At 45.1% G+C, this 18,777-nt stretch overlaps 14 non-coding genes across 14 annotated transcripts; 1 reads left to right on the forward strand and 13 right to left on the reverse strand.

Moving 5' to 3' along the window:
• Positions 1–2,376: 2,376 nt before the first annotated feature.
• Positions 2,377–2,449, reverse strand: trnaf-gaa (transfer RNA phenylalanine (anticodon GAA)). The gene has a single exon. It is a non-coding gene; the product is annotated as a tRNA-Phe (tRNA).
• An 82-nt stretch (positions 2,450–2,531) lies between these two features.
• Positions 2,532–2,605, reverse strand: trnai-aau (transfer RNA isoleucine (anticodon AAU)). Its single transcript has one exon. It is a non-coding gene; the product is annotated as a tRNA-Ile (tRNA).
• A 136-nt stretch (positions 2,606–2,741) lies between these two features.
• On the forward strand, positions 2,742–2,814 carry trnaa-agc (transfer RNA alanine (anticodon AGC)). The gene has a single exon. It is a non-coding gene; the product is annotated as a tRNA-Ala (tRNA).
• Positions 2,815–3,723: 909 nt separating this feature from the next.
• On the reverse strand, positions 3,724–3,796 carry trnaf-gaa (transfer RNA phenylalanine (anticodon GAA)). The gene has a single exon. It is a non-coding gene; the product is annotated as a tRNA-Phe (tRNA).
• Positions 3,797–3,878: 82 nt separating this feature from the next.
• On the reverse strand, positions 3,879–3,952 carry trnai-aau (transfer RNA isoleucine (anticodon AAU)). Its single transcript has one exon. It is a non-coding gene; the product is annotated as a tRNA-Ile (tRNA).
• Positions 3,953–6,416: 2,464 nt separating this feature from the next.
• trnaf-gaa (transfer RNA phenylalanine (anticodon GAA)) lies at positions 6,417–6,489 on the reverse strand. Its single transcript has one exon. It is a non-coding gene; the product is annotated as a tRNA-Phe (tRNA).
• Positions 6,490–6,571: 82 nt separating this feature from the next.
• On the reverse strand, positions 6,572–6,645 carry trnai-aau (transfer RNA isoleucine (anticodon AAU)). The gene has a single exon. It is a non-coding gene; the product is annotated as a tRNA-Ile (tRNA).
• Positions 6,646–8,433: 1,788 nt separating this feature from the next.
• trnaf-gaa (transfer RNA phenylalanine (anticodon GAA)) lies at positions 8,434–8,506 on the reverse strand. Its single transcript has one exon. It is a non-coding gene; the product is annotated as a tRNA-Phe (tRNA).
• Positions 8,507–9,779: 1,273 nt separating this feature from the next.
• On the reverse strand, positions 9,780–9,852 carry trnaf-gaa (transfer RNA phenylalanine (anticodon GAA)). Its single transcript has one exon. It is a non-coding gene; the product is annotated as a tRNA-Phe (tRNA).
• Positions 9,853–9,934: 82 nt separating this feature from the next.
• Positions 9,935–10,008, reverse strand: trnai-aau (transfer RNA isoleucine (anticodon AAU)). The gene has a single exon. It is a non-coding gene; the product is annotated as a tRNA-Ile (tRNA).
• A 2,470-nt stretch (positions 10,009–12,478) lies between these two features.
• On the reverse strand, positions 12,479–12,551 carry trnaf-gaa (transfer RNA phenylalanine (anticodon GAA)). The gene has a single exon. It is a non-coding gene; the product is annotated as a tRNA-Phe (tRNA).
• A 1,937-nt stretch (positions 12,552–14,488) lies between these two features.
• Positions 14,489–14,561, reverse strand: trnaf-gaa (transfer RNA phenylalanine (anticodon GAA)). Its single transcript has one exon. It is a non-coding gene; the product is annotated as a tRNA-Phe (tRNA).
• Positions 14,562–16,516: 1,955 nt separating this feature from the next.
• trnaf-gaa (transfer RNA phenylalanine (anticodon GAA)) lies at positions 16,517–16,589 on the reverse strand. The gene has a single exon. It is a non-coding gene; the product is annotated as a tRNA-Phe (tRNA).
• A 1,937-nt stretch (positions 16,590–18,526) lies between these two features.
• On the reverse strand, positions 18,527–18,599 carry trnaf-gaa (transfer RNA phenylalanine (anticodon GAA)). Its single transcript has one exon. It is a non-coding gene; the product is annotated as a tRNA-Phe (tRNA).
• Between the last annotated feature and the right edge of the window lie 178 nt (positions 18,600–18,777).

Genomic DNA, 18,777 nt, shown 5'->3' on the forward strand with positions numbered 1-18,777 from the left:
TAGCCTGACAAGACTAGACCCTCTTGGTTGCTCCTTGTGGCAAATCAACAAGGATGGGGAATTAGCTCAAATGGTAGAGTGCTTGCTTAGCATGCGAGAGGTAGTGGGATCGATGCCCACATTCTCCAAAATAACACATTTTGTTGTGGATCCAAGAACGTTACAGTTCACACTTCATGCAGCTTTGTCTAACAACAACCTACTGTCATGTAGCAACTTTCATGTAACACTGATGTCACAATGTCGGATGTAAAAGAATGACATGACTAACTTTCAGAGGAGCTGTAGGCACACACAATTGATGCCCACAAACAAAGCTGTGGGAAGTTTCCTTGAAGCCAAAGACAGAACAACAACTTATGCCGAAACCCAGGATCGAAACAGGGAACTTTAGATCTTCAGTCTAACGCTCTCCCAACTGAGCTATTTCGGCAAGTCAATAATTTTAATTATGTGGCACACTTGACCATACACATGCAAGTGACTCATGATCTTGACAATCAAAATGTACCTCATTGCCAGTACGGGGATCGAACCCACGACCTTGGCGTTATTAGCACCACGCTCTAAACAACTGAGCTAACCGGCCACTTGCTACGGAGCGAAATTTTTAGGATGGACAGAGCCTCGGCCAGTGCTGGCGCAAAAACTGACAAGTCCACCAACAGTATAGCCTGACAAGACTAGACCCTCTTGGTTGCTCCTTGTGGCAAATCAACAAGGATGGGGAATTAGCTCAAATGGTAGAGTGCTTGCTTAGCATGCGAGAGGTAGTGGGATCGATGCCCACATTCTCCAAAATAACACATTTTGTTGTGGATCCAAGAACGTTCCAGTTCACACTTCATGCAGCTTTGTCTAACAACAACCTACTGTCATGTAGCAACTTTCATGTAACACTGATGTCACAATGTCGGATGTAAAAGAATGACATGACTAACTTTCAGAGGAGCTGTAGGCACACACAATTGATGCCCACAAACAAAGCTGTGGGAAGTTTCCTTGAAGCCAAAGACAGAACAACAACTTATGCCGAAACCCAGGATCGAAACAGGGAACTTTAGATCTTCAGTCTAACGCTCTCCCAACTGAGCTATTTCGGCAAGTCACTAATATTAATTATGTGGCACACTTGACCATACACATGCAAGTGACTCATGATTTTGACAATCTAAGTGTACCTCATGGCCAGTACGGGGATCAAACCCACGACCTTGGCGTTATTAGCACCACGCTCTAAACAACTGAGCTAACCGGCCACTTGCTACGGAGCGAAATTTTTAGGATGGACAGAGCCTCGGCCAGTGCTGGCGCAAAAACTGACAAGTCCACCAACAGTATAGCCTGACAAGACTAGACCCTCTTGGTTGCTCCTTGTGGCAAATCAACAAGGATGGGGAATTAGCTCAAATGGTAGAGTGCTTGCTTAGCATGCGAGAGGTAGTGGGATCGATGCCCACATTCTCCAAAATAACACATTTTGTTGTGGATCCAAGAACGTTACAGTTCACACTTCATGCAGCTTTGTCTAACAACAACCTACTGTCATGTAGCAACTTTCATGTAACACTGATGTCACAATGTCGGATGTAAAAGAATGACATGACTAACTTTCAGAGGAGCTGTAGGCACACACAATTGATGCCCACAAACAAAGCTGTGGGAAGTTTCCTTGAAGCCAAAGACAGAACAACAACTTATGCCGAAACCCAGGATCGAAACAGGGAACTTTAGATCTTCAGTCTAACGCTCTCCCAACTGAGCTATTTCGGCAAGTCAATAATTTTAATTATGTGGCACACTTGACCATACACATGCAAGTGACTCATGATCTTGACAATCAAAATGTACCTCATGGCCAGTACGGGGATCGAACCCACGACCTTGGCGTTATTAGCACCACGCTCTAAACAACCGAGCTAACCGGCCACTTGCTACGGAGCGAAATTTTTAGGATGGACAGAGCCTCGGCCAGTGCTGGCGCAAAAACTGACAAGTCCACCAACAGTATAGCCTGACAAGACTAGACCCTCTTGGTTGCTCCTTGTGGCAAATCAACAAGGATGGGGAATTAGCTCAAATGGTAGAGTGCTTGCTTAGCATGCGAGAGGTAGTGGGATCGATGCCCACATTCTCCAAAATAACACATTTTGTTGTGGATCCAAGAACGTTCCAGTTCACACTTCATGCAGCTTTGTCTAACAACAACCTACTGTCATGTAGCAACTTTCATGTAACACTGATGTCACAATGTCGGATGTAAAAGAATGACATGACTAACTTTCAGAGGAGCTGTAGGCACACACAATTGATGCCCACAAACAAAGCTGTGGGAAGTTTCCTTGAAGCCAAAGATAAAGATAGAACGACAACTAATGCCGAAACCCGGGATCGAACCAGAGACCTTTAGATCTTCAGTCTAACGCTCTCCCAACTGAGCTATTTCGGCAAGTCACTATTATTAATTATTTGGCACACTTGACCATACACATGCAAGTGACTCATGATTTTGACAATCAAAATGTACCTCATGGCCAGTACGGGGATCGAACCCACGACGTTGGCGTTATTAGCACCACGCTCTAACCAACTGAGCTAACCGGCCACTTGCTACGGAGCAAAATTTTTAGGATGCACAGAGCCTCGGCCAGTGCTGGCGCAAAAACTAACAAGTCCACCAACAGTATAGCCTGACAAGACTAGACCCTCTTGGTTGCTCCTTGTGGCAAATCGACAAGGATGGGGAATTAGCTCAATTGGTAGAGTGCTTGCTTAGCATGCGAGAGGTAGTGGGATCGATGCCCACATTCTCCAAAATAACCCATTTTGTTAGGGATCCAAGAACGTTCCAGTTCACACTTCATGCAACTTTGTCTAACAACAACCTACTGTCATGTAGCAACTTTCATGTCACAATGTCGGATGTAAAAGAATGACATGACTAACTTTCAGAGGAGCTGTAGGCACACACAATTGATGCCCACAAACAAAGCTGTGGGAAGTTTCCTTGAAGCCAAAGCTGAGGATAAAGATAGAACGACAACTAATGCCGAAACCCAGGATCGAACCAGGTACATTTAAATCTTCAGTCTAACGATCTCCCAACTGAGCTATTTCGGCAAGTCCCTAATAATAATTATGTGGCACACTTGACCATACACATGCAAGTGACTCATGATTTTGACAATCAAAATGTACCTCATGGCCAGTACGGGGATCGACCCACGACCTTGGCGTTATTAGCACCACGCTGTAACCAACTGAGCTAACCGGCCACTTGCTAAGGAGGAAGAATTTTTAGGATGCACAGAGCCTCGGCCAGTGCTGGCGCAATAACTAACAAGTCCACCAACAGTATAGCCTGACAAGACTAGACCCTCTTGGTTGCTCATTGTGGCAAATCAACAAGGATGGGGAATTAGCTCAAATGGTAGAGTGCTTGCTTAGCATGCGAGAGGTAGTGGGATCGATGCCCACATTCTCCAAAATAACACATTTTGTTGTGGATCCAAGAACGTTCCAGTTCACACTTCATGCAGCTTTGTCTATCAACAACCTACTGTCATGTAGCAACTTTCATGTAACACTGATGTCACAATGTCGGATGTAAAAGAATGACATGACTAACTTTCAGAGGAGCTGTAGGCACACACAATTGATGCCCACAAACAAAGCTGTGGGAAGTTTCCTTGAAGCCAAAGATAAAGATAGAACGACAACTAATGCCGAAACCCGGGATCGAACCAGGGACCTTTAGATCTTCAGTCTAACGCTCTCCCAACTGAGCTATTTCGGCAAGTCACTATTATTAATTATTTGGCACACTTGACCATACACATGCAAGTGACTCATGATTTTGACAATCAAAATGTACCTCATGGCCAGTACGGGGATCGAACCCACGACGTTGGCGTTATTAGCACCACGCTCTAACCAACTGAGCTAACCGGCCACTTGCTACGGAGCAAAATTTTTAGGATGCACAGAGCCTCGGCCAGTGCTGGCGCAAAAACTAACAAGTCCACCAACAGTATAGCCTGACAAGACTAGACCCTCTTGGTTGCTCCTTGTGGCAAATCGACAAGGATGGGGAATTAGCTCAATTGGTAGAGTGCTTGCTTAGCATGCGAGAGGTAGTCGGATCGATGCCCACATTCTCCAAAATAACCCATTTTGTTAGGGATCCAAGAACGTTCCAGTTCACACTTCATGCAACTTTGTCTAACAACAACCTACTGTCATGTAGCAACTTTCATGTCACAATGTCGGATGTAAAAGAATGACATGACTAACTTTCAGAGGAGCTGTAGGCACACACAATTGATGCCCACAAACAAAGCTGTGGGAAGTTTCCTTGAAGCCAAAGCTGAGGATAAAGATAGAACGACAACTAATGCCGAAACCCAGGATCGAACCAGGTACATTTAAATCTTCAGTCTAACGATCTCCCAACTGAGCTATTTCGGCAAGTCCCTAATAATAATTATGTGGCACACTTGACCATACACATGCAAGTGACTCATGATTTTGACAATCAAAATGTACCTCATGGCCAGTACGGGGATCGACCCACGACCTTGGCGTTATTAGCACCACGCTGTAACCAACTGAGCTAACCGGCCACTTGCTAAGGAGGAAGAATTTTTAGGATGCACAGAGCCTCGGCCAGTGCTGGCGCAATAACTAACAAGTCCACCAACAGTATAGCCTGACAAGACTAGACCCTCTTGGTTGCTCATTGTGGCAAATCAACAAGGATGGGGAATTAGCTCAAATGGTAGAGTGCTTGCTTAGCATGCGAGAGGTAGTGGGATCGATGCCCACATTCTCCAAAATAACACATTTTGTTGTGGATCCAAGAACGTTCCAGTTCACACTTCATGCAGCTTTGTCTATCAACAACCTACTGTCATGTAGCAACTTTCATGTAACACTGATGTCACAATGTCGGATGTAAAAGAATGACATGACTAACTTTCAGAGGAGCTGTAGGCACACACAATTGATGCCCACAAACAAAGCTGTGGGAAGTTTCCTTGAAGCCAAAGATAAAGATAGAACGACAACTAATGCCGAAACCCGTGATCGAACCAGGGACCTTTAGATCTTCAGTCTAACGCTTTCCCAAATGAGCTATTTCGGCAAGTCACTATTATTAATTATTTGGCACACTTGACCATACACATGCAAGTGACTCATGATTTTGACAATCAAAATGTACCTCATGGCCAGTACGGGGATCAAACCCACGACCTTGGCGTTATTAGCACCACGCTCTAAACAACTGAGCTAACCGGCCACTTGCTACGGAGCGAAATTTTTAGGATGGACAGAGCCTCGGCCAGTGCTGGCGCAAAAACTGACAAGTCCACCAACAGTATAGCCTGACAAGACTAGACCCTCTTGGTTGCTCCTTGTGGCAAATCAACAAGGATGGGGAATTAGCTCAAATGGTAGAGTGCTTGCTTAGCATGCGAGAGGTAGTGGGATCGATGCCCACATTCTCCAAAATAACACATTTTGTTGTGGATCCAAGAACGTTACAGTTCACACTTCATGCAGCTTTGTCTAACAACAACCTACTGTCATGTAGCAACTTTCATGTAACACTGATGTCACAATGTCGGATGTAAAAGAATGACATGACTAACTTTCAGAGGAGCTGTAGGCACACACAATTGATGCCCACAAACAAAGCTGTGGGAAGTTTCCTTGAAGCCAAAGACAGAACAACAACTTATGCCGAAACCCAGGATCGAAACAGGGAACTTTAGATCTTCAGTCTAACGCTCTCCCAACTGAGCTATTTCGGCAAGTCAATAATTTTAATTATGTGGCACACTTGACCATACACATGCAAGTGACTCATGATCTTGACAATCAAAATGTACCTCATGGCCAGTACGGGGATCGAACCCACGACCTTGGCGTTATTAGCACCACGCTCTAAACAACTGAGCTAACCGGCCACTTGCTACGGAGCGAAATTTTTAGGATGGACAGAGCCTCGGCCAGTGCTGGCGCAAAAACTGACAAGTCCACCAACAGTATAGCCTGACAAGACTAGACCCTCTTGGTTGCTCCTTGTGGCAAATCAACAAGGATGGGGAATTAGCTCAAATGGTAGAGTACTTGCTTAGCATGCGAGAGGTAGTGGGATCGATGCCCACATTCTCCAAAATAACACATTTTGTTGTGGATCCAAGAACGTTCCAGTTCACACTTCATGCAGCTTTGTCTAACAACAACCTACTGTCATGTAGCAACTTTCATGTAACACTGATGTCACAATGTCGGATGTAAAAGAATGACATGACTAACTTTCAGAGGAGCTGTAGGCACACACAATTGATGCCCACAAACAAAGCTGTGGGAAGTTTCCTTGAAGCCAAAGATAAAGATAGAACGACAACTAATGCCGAAACCCGGGATCGAACCAGGGACCTTTAGATCTTCAGTCTAACGCTCTCCCAACTGAGCTATTTCGGCAAGTCACTATTATTAATTATTTGGCACACTTGACCATACACATGCAAGTGACTCATGATTTTGACAATCAAAATGTACCTCATGGCCAGTACGGGGATCGAACCCACGACGTTGGCGTTATTAGCACCACGCTCTAACCAACTGAGCTAACCGGCCACTTGCTACGGAGCAAAATTTTTAGGATGCACAGAGCCTCGGCCAGTGCTGGCGCAAAAACTAACAAGTCCACCAACAGTATAGCCTGACAAGACTAGACCCTCTTGGTTGCTCCTTGTGGCAAATCGACAAGGATGGGGAATTAGCTCAATTGGTGGAGTGCTTGCTTAGCATGCGAGAGGTAGTGGGATCGATGCCCACATTCTCCAAAATAACCCATTTTGTTAGGGATCCAAGAACGTTCCAGTTCACACTTCATGCAACTTTGTCTAACAACAACCTACTGTCATGTAGCAACTTTCATGTCACAATGTCGGATGTAAAAGAATGACATGACTAACTTTCAGAGGAGCTGTAGGCACACACAATTGATGCCCACAAACAAAGCTGTGGGAAGTTTCCTTGAAGCCAAAGCTGAGGATAAAGATAGAACGACAACTAATGCCGAAACCCAGGATCGAACCAGGTACATTTAAATCTTCAGTCTAACGATCTCCCAACTGAGCTATTTCGGCAAGTCCCTAATAATAATTATGTGGCACACTTGACCATACACATGCAAGTGACTCATGATTTTGACAATCAAAATGTACCTCATGGCCAGTACGGGGATCGACCCACGACCTTGGCGTTATTAGCACCACGCTGTAACCAACTGAGCTAACCGGCCACTTGCTAAGGAGGAAGAATTTTTAGGATGCACAGAGCCTCGGCCAGTGCTGGCGCAATAACTAACAAGTCCACCAACAGTATAGCCTGACAAGACTAGACCCTCTTGGTTGCTCATTGTGGCAAATCAACAAGGATGGGGAATTAGCTCAAATGGTAGAGTGCTTGCTTAGCATGCGAGAGGTAGTGGGATCGATGCCCACATTCTCCAAAATAACACATTTTGTTGTGGATCCAAGAACGTTCCAGTTCACACTTCATGCAGCTTTGTCTATCAACAACCTACTGTCATGTAGCAACTTTCATGTAACACTGATGTCACAATGTCGGATGTAAAAGAATGACATGACTAACTTTCAGAGGAGCTGTAGGCACACACAATTGATGCCCACAAACAAAGCTGTGGGAAGTTTCCTTGAAGCCAAAGACAGAACAACAACTTATGCCGAAACCCAGGATCGAAACAGGGAACTTTAGATCTTCAGTCTAACGCTCTCCCAACTGAGCTATTTCGGCAAGTCAATAATTTTAATTATGTGGCACACTTGACCATACACATGCAAGTGACTCATTATCTTGACAATCAAAATGTACCTCATGGCCAGTACGGGGATCGAACCCACGACCTTGGCGTTATTAGCACCACGCTCTAAACAACTGAGCTAACCGGCCACTTGCTACGGAGCGAAATTTTTAGGATGGACAGAGCCTCGGCCAGTGCTGGCGCAAAAACTGACAAGTCCACCAACAGTATAGCCTGACAAGACTAGACCCTCTTGGTTGCTCCTTGTGGCAAATCAACAAGGATGGGGAATTAGCTCAAATGGTAGAGTGCTTGCTTAGCATGCGAGAGGTAGTGGGATCGATGCCCACATTCTCCAAAATAACACATTTTGTTGTGGATCCAAGAACGTTCCAGTTCACACTTCATGCAGCTTTGTCTAACAACAACCTACTGTCATGTAGCAACTTTCATGTAACACTGATGTCACAATGTCGGATGTAAAAGAATGACATGACTAACTTTCAGAGGAGCTGTAGGCACACACAATTGATGCCCACAAACAAAGCTGTGGGAAGTTTCCTTGAAGCCAAAGATAAAGATAGAACGACAACTAATGCCGAAACCCGGGATCGAACCAGGGACCTTTAGATCTTCAGTCTAACGCTCTCCCAACTGAGCTATTTCGGCAAGTCACTAATATTAATTATGTGGCACACTTGACCATACACATGCAAGTGACTCATGATTTTGACAATCTAAGTGTACCTCATGGCCAGTACGGGGATCAAACCCACGACCTTGGCGTTATTAGCACCACGCTCTAAACAACTGAGCTAACCGGCCACTTGCTACGGAGCGAAATTTTTAGGATGGACAGAGCCTCGGCCAGTGCTGGCGCAAAAACTGACAAGTCCACCAACAGTATAGCCTGACAAGACTAGACCCTCTTGGTTGCTCCTTGTGGCAAATCAACAAGGATGGGGAATTAGCTCAAATGGTAGAGTGCTTGCTTAGCATGCGAGAGGTAGTGGGATCGATGCCCACATTCTCCCAAATAACACATTTTGTTGTGGATCCAAGAACGTTCCAGTTCACACTTCATGCAGCTTTGTCTAACAACAACCTACTGTCATGTAGCAACTTTCATGTAACACTGATGTCACAATGTCGGATGTAAAAGAATGACATGACTAACTTTCAGAGGAGCTGTAGGCACACACAATTGATGCCCACAAACAAAGCTGTGGGAAGTTTCCTTGAAGCCAAAGACAGAACAACAACTTATGCCGAAACCCAGGATCGAAACAGGGAACTTTAGATCTTCAGTCTAACGCTCTCCCAACTGAGCTATTTCGGCAAGTCAATAATTTTAATTATGTGGCACACTTGACCATACACATGCAAGTGACTCATGATCTTGACAATCAAAATGTACCTCATGGCCAGTACGGGGATCGAACCCACGACCTTGGCGTTATTAGCACCACGCTCTAAACAACTGAGCTAACCGGCCACTTGCTACGGAGCGAAATTTTTAGGATGGACAGAGCCTCGGCCAGTGCTGGCGCAAAAACTGACAAGTCCACCAACAGTATAGCCTGACAAGACTAGACCCTCTTGGTTGCTCCTTGTGGCAAATCAACAAGGATGGGGAATTAGCTCAAATGGTAGAGTGCTTGCTTAGCATGCGAGAGGTAGTGGGATCGATGCCCACATTCTCCAAAATAACACATTTTGTTGTGGATCCAAGAACGTTCCAGTTCACACTTCATGCAGCTTTGTCTAACAACAACCTACTGTCATGTAGCAACTTTCATGTAACACTGATGTCACAATGTCGGATGTAAAAGAATGACATGACTAACTTTCAGAGGAGCTGTAGGCACACACAATTGATGCCCACAAACAAAGCTGTGGGAAGTTTCCTTGAAGCCAAAGATAAAGATAGAACGACAACTAATGCCGAAACCCGGGATCGAACCAGGGACCTTTAGATCTTCAGTCTAACGCTCTCCCAACTGAGCTATTTCGGCAAGTCACTATTATTAATTATTTGGCACACTTGACCATACACATGCAAGTGACTCATGATTTTGACAATCAAAATGTACCTCATGGCCAGTACGGGGATCGAACCCACGACGTTGGCGTTATTAGCACCACGCTCTAACCAACTGAGCTAACCGGCCACTTGCTACGGAGCAAAATTTTTAGGATGCACAGAGCCTCGGCCAGTGCTGGCGCAAAAACTAACAAGTCCACCAACAGTATAGCCTGACAAGACTAGACCCTCTTGGTTGCTCCTTGTGGCAAATCGACAAGGATGGGGAATTAGCTCAATTGGTGGAGTGCTTGCTTAGCATGCGAGAGGTAGTGGGATCGATGCCCACATTCTCCAAAATAACCCATTTTGTTAGGGATCCAAGAACGTTCCAGTTCACACTTCATGCAACTTTGTCTAACAACAACCTACTGTCATGTAGCAACTTTCATGTCACAATGTCGGATGTAAAAGAATGACATGACTAACTTTCAGAGGAGCTGTAGGCACACACAATTGATGCCCACAAACAAAGCTGTGGGAAGTTTCCTTGAAGCCAAAGCTGAGGATAAAGATAGAACGACAACTAATGCCGAAACCCAGGATCGAACCAGGTACATTTAAATCTTCAGTCTAACGATCTCCCAACTGAGCTATTTCGGCAAGTCCCTAATAATAATTATGTGGCACACTTGACCATACACATGCAAGTGACTCATGATTTTGACAATCAAAATGTACCTCATGGCCAGTACGGGGATCGACCCACGACCTTGGCGTTATTAGCACCACGCTGTAACCAACTGAGCTAACCGGCCACTTGCTAAGGAGGAAGAATTTTTAGGATGCACAGAGCCTCGGCCAGTGCTGGCGCAATAACTAACAAGTCCACCAACAGTATAGCCTGACAAGACTAGACCCTCTTGGTTGCTCATTGTGGCAAATCAACAAGGATGGGGAATTAGCTCAAATGGTAGAGTGCTTGCTTAGCATGCGAGAGGTAGTGGGATCGATGCCCACATTCTCCAAAATAACACATTTTGTTGTGGATCCAAGAACGTTCCAGTTCACACTTCATGCAGCTTTGTCTATCAACAACCTACTGTCATGTAGCAACTTTCATGTAACACTGATGTCACAATGTCGGATGTAAAAGAATGACATGACTAACTTTCAGAGGAGCTGTAGGCACACACAATTGATGCCCACAAACAAAGCTGTGGGAAGTTTCCTTGAAGCCAAAGCTGAGGATAAAGATAGAATGACAACTAATGCCGAAACCCAGGATCGAACCAGGTACATTTAAATCTTCAGTCTAACGCTCTCCCAACTGAGCTATTGCAGCAAGTCCCTAATAATAATTATGTGGCACACTTGACCATACACATGCAAGTGACTCATGATTTTGACAATCAAAATGTACCTCATGGCCAGTACGGGGATCGAACCCACGACCTTGGCGTTATTAGCACCACGCTGTAACCAACTGAGCTAACCGGCCACTTGCTAAGGAGCAACATTTTTAGGATGCACAGAGCCTCGGCCAGTGCTGGCGCAATAACTAACAAGTCCACCAACAGTATAGCCTGACAAGACTAGACCCTCTTGGTTGCTCCTTGTGGCAAATCAACAAGGATGGGGAATTAGCTCAAATGGTAGAGTGCTTGCTTAGCATGCGAGAGGTAGTGGGATCGATGCCCACATTCTCCAAAATAACACATTTTGTTGTGGATCCAAGAACGTTCCAGTTCACACTTCATGCAGCTTTGTCTATCAACAACCTACTGTCATGTAGCAACTTTCATGTAACACTGATGTCACAATGTCGGATGTAAAAGAAAGACATGACTAACTTTCAGAGGAGCTGTAGGCACACACAATTGATGCCCACAAACAAAGCTGTGGGAAGTTTCCTTGAAGCCAAAGACAGAACAACAACTTATGCCGAAACCCAGGATCGAAACAGGGAACTTTAGATCTTCAGTCTAACGCTCTCCCAACTGAGCTATTTCGGCAAGTCAATAATTTTAATTATGTGGCACACTTGACCATACACATGCAAGTGACTCATTATCTTGACAATCAAAATGTACCTCATGGCCAGTACGGGGATCGAACCCACGACCTTGGCGTTATTAGCACCACGCTCTAAACAACTGAGCTAACCGGCCACTTGCTACGGAGCGAAATTTTTAGGATGGACAGAGCCTCGGCCAGTGCTGGCGCAAAAACTGACAAGTCCACCAACAGTATAGCCTGACAAGACTAGACCCTCTTGGTTGCTCCTTGTGGCAAATCAACAAGGATGGGGAATTAGCTCAAATGGTAGAGTGCTTGCTTAGCATGCGAGAGGTAGTGGGATCGATGCCCACATTCTCCAAAATAACACATTTTGTTGTGGATCCAAGAACGTTCCAGTTCACACTTCATGCAGCTTTGTCTAACAACAACCTACTGTCATGTAGCAACTTTCATGTAACACTGATGTCACAATGTCGGATGTAAAAGAATGACATGACTAACTTTCAGAGGAGCTGTAGGCACACACAATTGATGCCCACAAACAAAGCTGTGGGAAGTTTCCTTGAAGCCAAAGATAAAGATAGAACGACAACTAATGCCGAAACCCGGGATCGAACCAGGGACCTTTAGATCTTCAGTCTAACGCTCTCCCAACTGAGCTATTTCGGCAAGTCACTAATATTAATTATGTGGCACACTTGACCATACACATGCAAGTGACTCATGATTTTGACAATCTAAGTGTACCTCATGGCCAGTACGGGGATCAAACCCACGACCTTGGCGTTATTAGCACCACGCTCTAAACAACTGAGCTAACCGGCCACTTGCTACGGAGCGAAATTTTTAGGATGGACAGAGCCTCGGCCAGTGCTGGCGCAAAAACTGACAAGTCCACCAACAGTATAGCCTGACAAGACTAGACCCTCTTGGTTGCTCCTTGTGGCAAATCAACAAGGATGGGGAATTAGCTCAAATGGTAGAGTGCTTGCTTAGCATGCGAGAGGTAGTGGGATCGATGCCCACATTCTCCCAAATAACACATTTTGTTGTGGATCCAAGAACGTTCCAGTTCACACTTCATGCAGCTTTGTCTAACAACAACCTACTGTCATGTAGCAACTTTCATGTAACACTGATGTCACAATGTCGGATGTAAAAGAATGACATGACTAACTTTCAGAGGAGCTGTAGGCACACACAATTGATGCCCACAAACAAAGCTGTGGGAAGTTTCCTTGAAGCCAAAGACAGAACAACAACTTATGCCGAAACCCAGGATCGAAACAGGGAACTTTAGATCTTCAGTCTAACGCTCTCCCAACTGAGCTATTTCGGCAAGTCAATAATTTTAATTATGTGGCACACTTGACCATACACATGCAAGTGACTCATGATCTTGACAATCAAAATGTACCTCATGGCCAGTACGGGGATCGAACCCACGACCTTGGCGTTATTAGCACCACGCTCTAAACAACTGAGCTAACCGGCCACTTGCTAACAAGCAACATTTTTAGGATGCACAGAGCCTCGGCCAGTGCTGGCGCAATAACTAACAAGTCCACCAACAGTATAGCCTGACAAGACTAGACCCTCTTGGTTGCTCCTTGTGGCAAATCAACAAGGTTGGGGAATTAGCTCAAATGGTAGAGTGCTTGCTTAGCATGCGAGAGGTAGTGGGATCGATGCCCACTTTCTCCAAAATAACACATTTTGTTGTGGATCCAAGAACGTTCCAGTTCACACTTCATGCAGCTTTGTCTATCAACAACCTACTGTCATGTAGCAACTTTCATGTAACACTGATGTCACAATGTCGGATGTAAAAGAATGACATGACTAACTTTCAGAGGAGCTGTAGGCACACACAATTGATGCCCACAAACAAAGCTGTGGGAAGTTTCCTTGAAGCCAAAGACAGAACAACAACTTATGCCGAAACCCAGGATCGAAACAGGGAACTTTAGATCTTCAGTCTAACGCTCTCCCAACTGAGCTATTTCGGCAAGTCAATAATTTTAATTATGTGGCACACTTGACCATACACATGCAAGTGACTCATGATCTTGACAATCAAAATGTACCTCATGGCCAGTACGGGGATCGAACCCACGACCTTGGCGTTATTAGCACCACGCTCTAAACAACTGAGCTAACCGGCCACTTGCTAAGGAGCAACATTTTTAGGATGCACAGAGCCTCGGCCAGTGCTGGCGCAATAACTAACAAGTCCACCAACAGTATAGCCTGACAAGACTAGACCCTCTTGGTTGCTCCTTGTGGCAAATCAACAAGGTTGGGGAATTAGCTCAAATGGTAGAGTGCTTGCTTAGCATGCGAGAGGTAGTGGGATCGATGCCCACATTCTCCAAAATAACACATTTTGTTGTGGATCCAAGAACGTTCCAGTTCACACTTCATGCAGCTTTGTCTATCAACAACCTACTGTCCTGTAGCAACTTTCATGTAACACTGATGTCACAATGTCGGATGTAAAGGAATGACATGACTAACTTTCAGAGGAGCTGTAGGCACACACAATTGATGCCCACAAACAAAGCTGTGGGAAGTTTCCTTGAAGCCAAAGATAGAACGACAACTGATGCCGAAACCCGGGATCGAACCAGGGACCTTTAGATCTTCAGTCTAACGCTCTCCCAACTGAGCTATTTCGGCAAGTCACTAATATTAATTATGTGGCACACTTGACCATACACATGCAAGTGACTCATGATTTTGACAATCTAAGTGTACCTCATGGCCAGTACGGGGATCAAACCCACGACCTTGGCGTTATTAGCACCACGCTCTAAACAACTGAGCTAACCGGCCACTTGCTACGGAGCGAAATTTTTAGGATGGACAGAGCCTCGGCCAGTGCTGGCGCAATAACTAACAAGTCCACCAACAGTATAGCCTGACAAGACTAGACCCTCTTGGTTGCTCCTTGTGGCAAATCAACAAGGTTGGGGAATTAGCTCAAATGGTAGAGTGCTTGCTTAGCATGCGAGAGGTAGTGGGATCGATGCCCACATTCTCCAAAATAACACATTTTGTTGTGGATCCAAGAACGTTCCAGTTCACACTTCATGCAGCTTTGTCTATCAACAACCTACTGTCATGTAGCAACTTTCATGTAACACTGATGTCACAATGTCGGATGTAAAAGAATGACATGACTAACTTTCAGAGGAGCTGTAGGCACACACAATTGATGCCCACAAACAAAGCTGTGGGAAGTTTCCTTGAAGCCAAAGCTGAGGATAAAGATAGAATGACAACTAATGCCGAAACCCAGGATCGAACCAGGTACATTTAAATCTTCAGTCTAACGCTCTCCCAACTGAGCTATTGCAGCAAGTCCCTAATAATAATTATGTGGCACACTTGACCATACACATGCAAGTGACTCATGATTTTGACAATCAAAATGTACCTCATGGCCAGTACGGGGATCGAACCCACGACCTTGGCGTTATTAGCACCACGCTGTAACCAACTGAGCTAACCGGCCACTTGCTAAGGAGCAACATTTTTAGGATGCACAGAGCCTCGGCCAGTGCTGGCGCAATAACTAACAAGTCCACCAACAGTATAGCCTGACAAGACTAGACCCTCTTGGTTGCTCCTTGTGGCAAATCAACAAGGATGGGGAATTAGCTCAAATGGTAGAGTGCTTGCTTAGCATGCGAGAGGTAGTGGGATCGATGCCCACATTCTCCAAAATAACACATTTTGTTGTGGATCCAAGAACGTTCCAGTTCACACTTCATGCAGCTTTGTCTATCAACAACCTACTGTCATGTAGCAACTTTCATGTAACACTGATGTCACAATGTCGGATGTAAAAGAAAGACATGACTAACTTTCAGAGGAGCTGTAGGCACACACAATTGATGCCCACAAACAAAGCTGTGGGAAGTTTCCTTGAAGCCAAAGACAGAACAACAACTTATGCCGAAACCCAGGATCGAAACAGGGAACTTTAGATCTTCAGTCTAACGCTCTCCCAACTGAGCTATTTCGGCAAGTCAATAATTTTAATTATGTGGCACACTTGACCATACACATGCAAGTGACTCATTATCTTGACAATCAAAATGTACCTCATGGCCAGTACGGGGATCGAACCCACGACCTTGGCGTTATTAGCACCACGCTCTAAACAACTGAGCTAACCGGCCACTTGCTACGGAGCGAAATTTTTAGGATGGACAGAGCCTCGGCCAGTGCTGGCGCAAAAACTGACAAGTCCACCAACAGTATAGCCTGACAAGACTAGACCCTCTTGGTTGCTCCTTGTGGCAAATCAACAAGGATGGGGAATTAGCTCAAATGGTAGAGTGCTTGCTTAGCATGCGAGAGGTAGTGGGATCGATGCCCACATTCTCCAAAATAACACATTTTGTTGTGGATCCAAGAACGTTCCAGTTCACACTTCATGCAGCTTTGTCTAACAACAACCTACTGTCATGTAGCAACTTTCATGTAACACTGATGTCACAATGTCGGATGTAAAAGAATGACATGACTAACTTTCAGAGGAGCTGTAGGCACACACAATTGATGCCCACAAACAAAGCTGTGGGAAGTTTCCTTGAAGCCAAAGATAAAGATAGAACGACAACTAATGCCGAAACCCGGGATCGAACCAGGGACCTTTAGATCTTCAGTCTAACGCTCTCCCAACTGAGCTATTTCGGCAAGTCACTAATATTAATTATGTGGCACACTTGACCATACACATGCAAGTGACTCATGATTTTGACAATCTAAGTGTACCTCATGGCCAGTACGGGGATCAAACCCACGACCTTGGCGTTATTAGCACCACGCTCTAAACAACTGAGCTAACCGGCCACTTGCTACGGAGCGAAATTTTTAGGATGGACAGAGCCTCGGCCAGTGCTGGCGCAAAAACTGACAAGTCCACCAACAGTATAGCCTGACAAGACTAGACCCTCTTGGTTGCTCCTTGTGGCAAATCAACAAGGATGGGGAATTAGCTCAAATGGTAGAGTGCTTGCTTAGCATGCGAGAGGTAGTGGGATCGATGCCCACATTCTCCCAAATAACACATTTTGTTGTGGATCCAAGAACGTTCCAGTTCACACTTCATGCAGCTTTGTCTAACAACAACCTACTGTCATGTAGCAACTTTCATGTAACACTGATGTCACAATGTCGGATGTAAAAGAATGACATGACTAACTTTCAGAGGAGCTGTAGGCACACACAATTGATGCCCACAAACAAAGCTGTGGGAAGTTTCCTTGAAGCCAAAGACAGAACAACAACTTATGCCGAAACCCAGGATCGAAACAGGGAACTTTAGATCTTCAGTCTAACGCTCTCCCAACTGAGCTATTTCGGCAAGTCAATAATTTTAATTATGTGGCACACTTGACCATACACATGCAAGTGACTCATGATCTTGACAATCAAAATGTACCTCATGGCCAGTACGGGGATCGAACCCACGACCTTGGCGTTATTAGCACCACGCTCTAAACAACTGAGCTAACCGGCCACTTGCTAACAAGCAACATTTTTAGGATGCACAGAGCCTCGGCCAGTGCTGGCGCAATAACTAACAAGTCCACCAACAGTATAGCCTGACAAGACTAGACCCTCTTGGTTGCTCCTTGTGGCAAATCAACAAGGTTGGGGAATTAGCTCAAATGGTAGAGTGCTTGCTTAGCATGCGAGAGGTAGTGGGATCGATGCCCACTTTCTCCAAAATAACACATTTTGTTGTGGATCCAAGAACGTTCCAGTTCACACTTCATGCAGCTTTGTCTATCAACAACCTACTGTCATGTAGCAACTTTCATGTAACACTGATGTCACAATGTCGGATGTAAAAGAATGACATGACTAACTTTCAGAGGAGCTGTAGGCACACACAATTGATGCCCACAAACAAAGCTGTGGGAAGTTTCCTTGAAGCCAAAGACAGAACAACAACTTATGCCGAAACCCAGGATCGAAACAGGGAACTTTAGATCTTCAGTCTAACGCTCTCCCAACTGAGCTATTTCGGCAAGTCAATAATTTTAATTATGTGGCACACTTGACCATACACATGCAAGTGACTCATGATCTTGACAATCAAAATGTACCTCATGGCCAGTACGGGGATCGAACCCACGACCTTGGCGTTATTAGCACCACGCTCTAAACAACTGAGCTAACCGGCCACTTGCTAAGGAGCAACATTTTTAGGATGCACAGAGCCTCGGCCAGTGCTGGCGCAATAACTAACAAGTCCACCAACAGTATAGCCTGACAAGACTAGACCCTCTTGGTTGCTCCTTGTGGCAAATCAACAAGGTTGGGGAATTAGCTCAAATGGTAGAGTGCTTGCTTAGCATGCGAGAGGTAGTGGGATCGATGCCCACATTCTCCAAAATAACACATTTTGTTGTGGATCCAAGAACGTTCCAGTTCACACTTCATGCAGCTTTGTCTATCAACAACCTACTGTCCTGTAGCAACTTTCATGTAACACTGATGTCACAATGTCGGATGTAAAGGAATGACATGACTAACTTTCAGAGGAGCTGTAGGCACACACAATTGATGCCCACAAACAAAGCTGTGGGAAGTTTCCTTGAAGCCAAAGATAGAACGACAACTAATGCCGAAACCCGGGATCGAACCAGGGACCTTTAGATCTTCAGTCTAACGCTCTCCCAACTGAGCTATTTCGGCAAGTCACTAATATTAATTATGTGGCACACTTGACCATACACATGCAAGTGACTCATGATTTTGACAATCTAAGTGTACCTCATGGCCAGTACGGGGATCAAACCCACGACCTTGGCGTTATTAGCACCACGCTCTAAACAACTGAGCTAACCGGCCACTTGCTACGGAGCGAAATTTT

The sequence above is a fragment of the Salvelinus fontinalis genome, chromosome 22, assembly GCF_029448725.1.
Source record: "Salvelinus fontinalis isolate EN_2023a chromosome 22, ASM2944872v1, whole genome shotgun sequence".
Classification (NCBI taxonomy): domain Eukaryota; kingdom Metazoa; phylum Chordata; class Actinopteri; order Salmoniformes; family Salmonidae; genus Salvelinus; species Salvelinus fontinalis.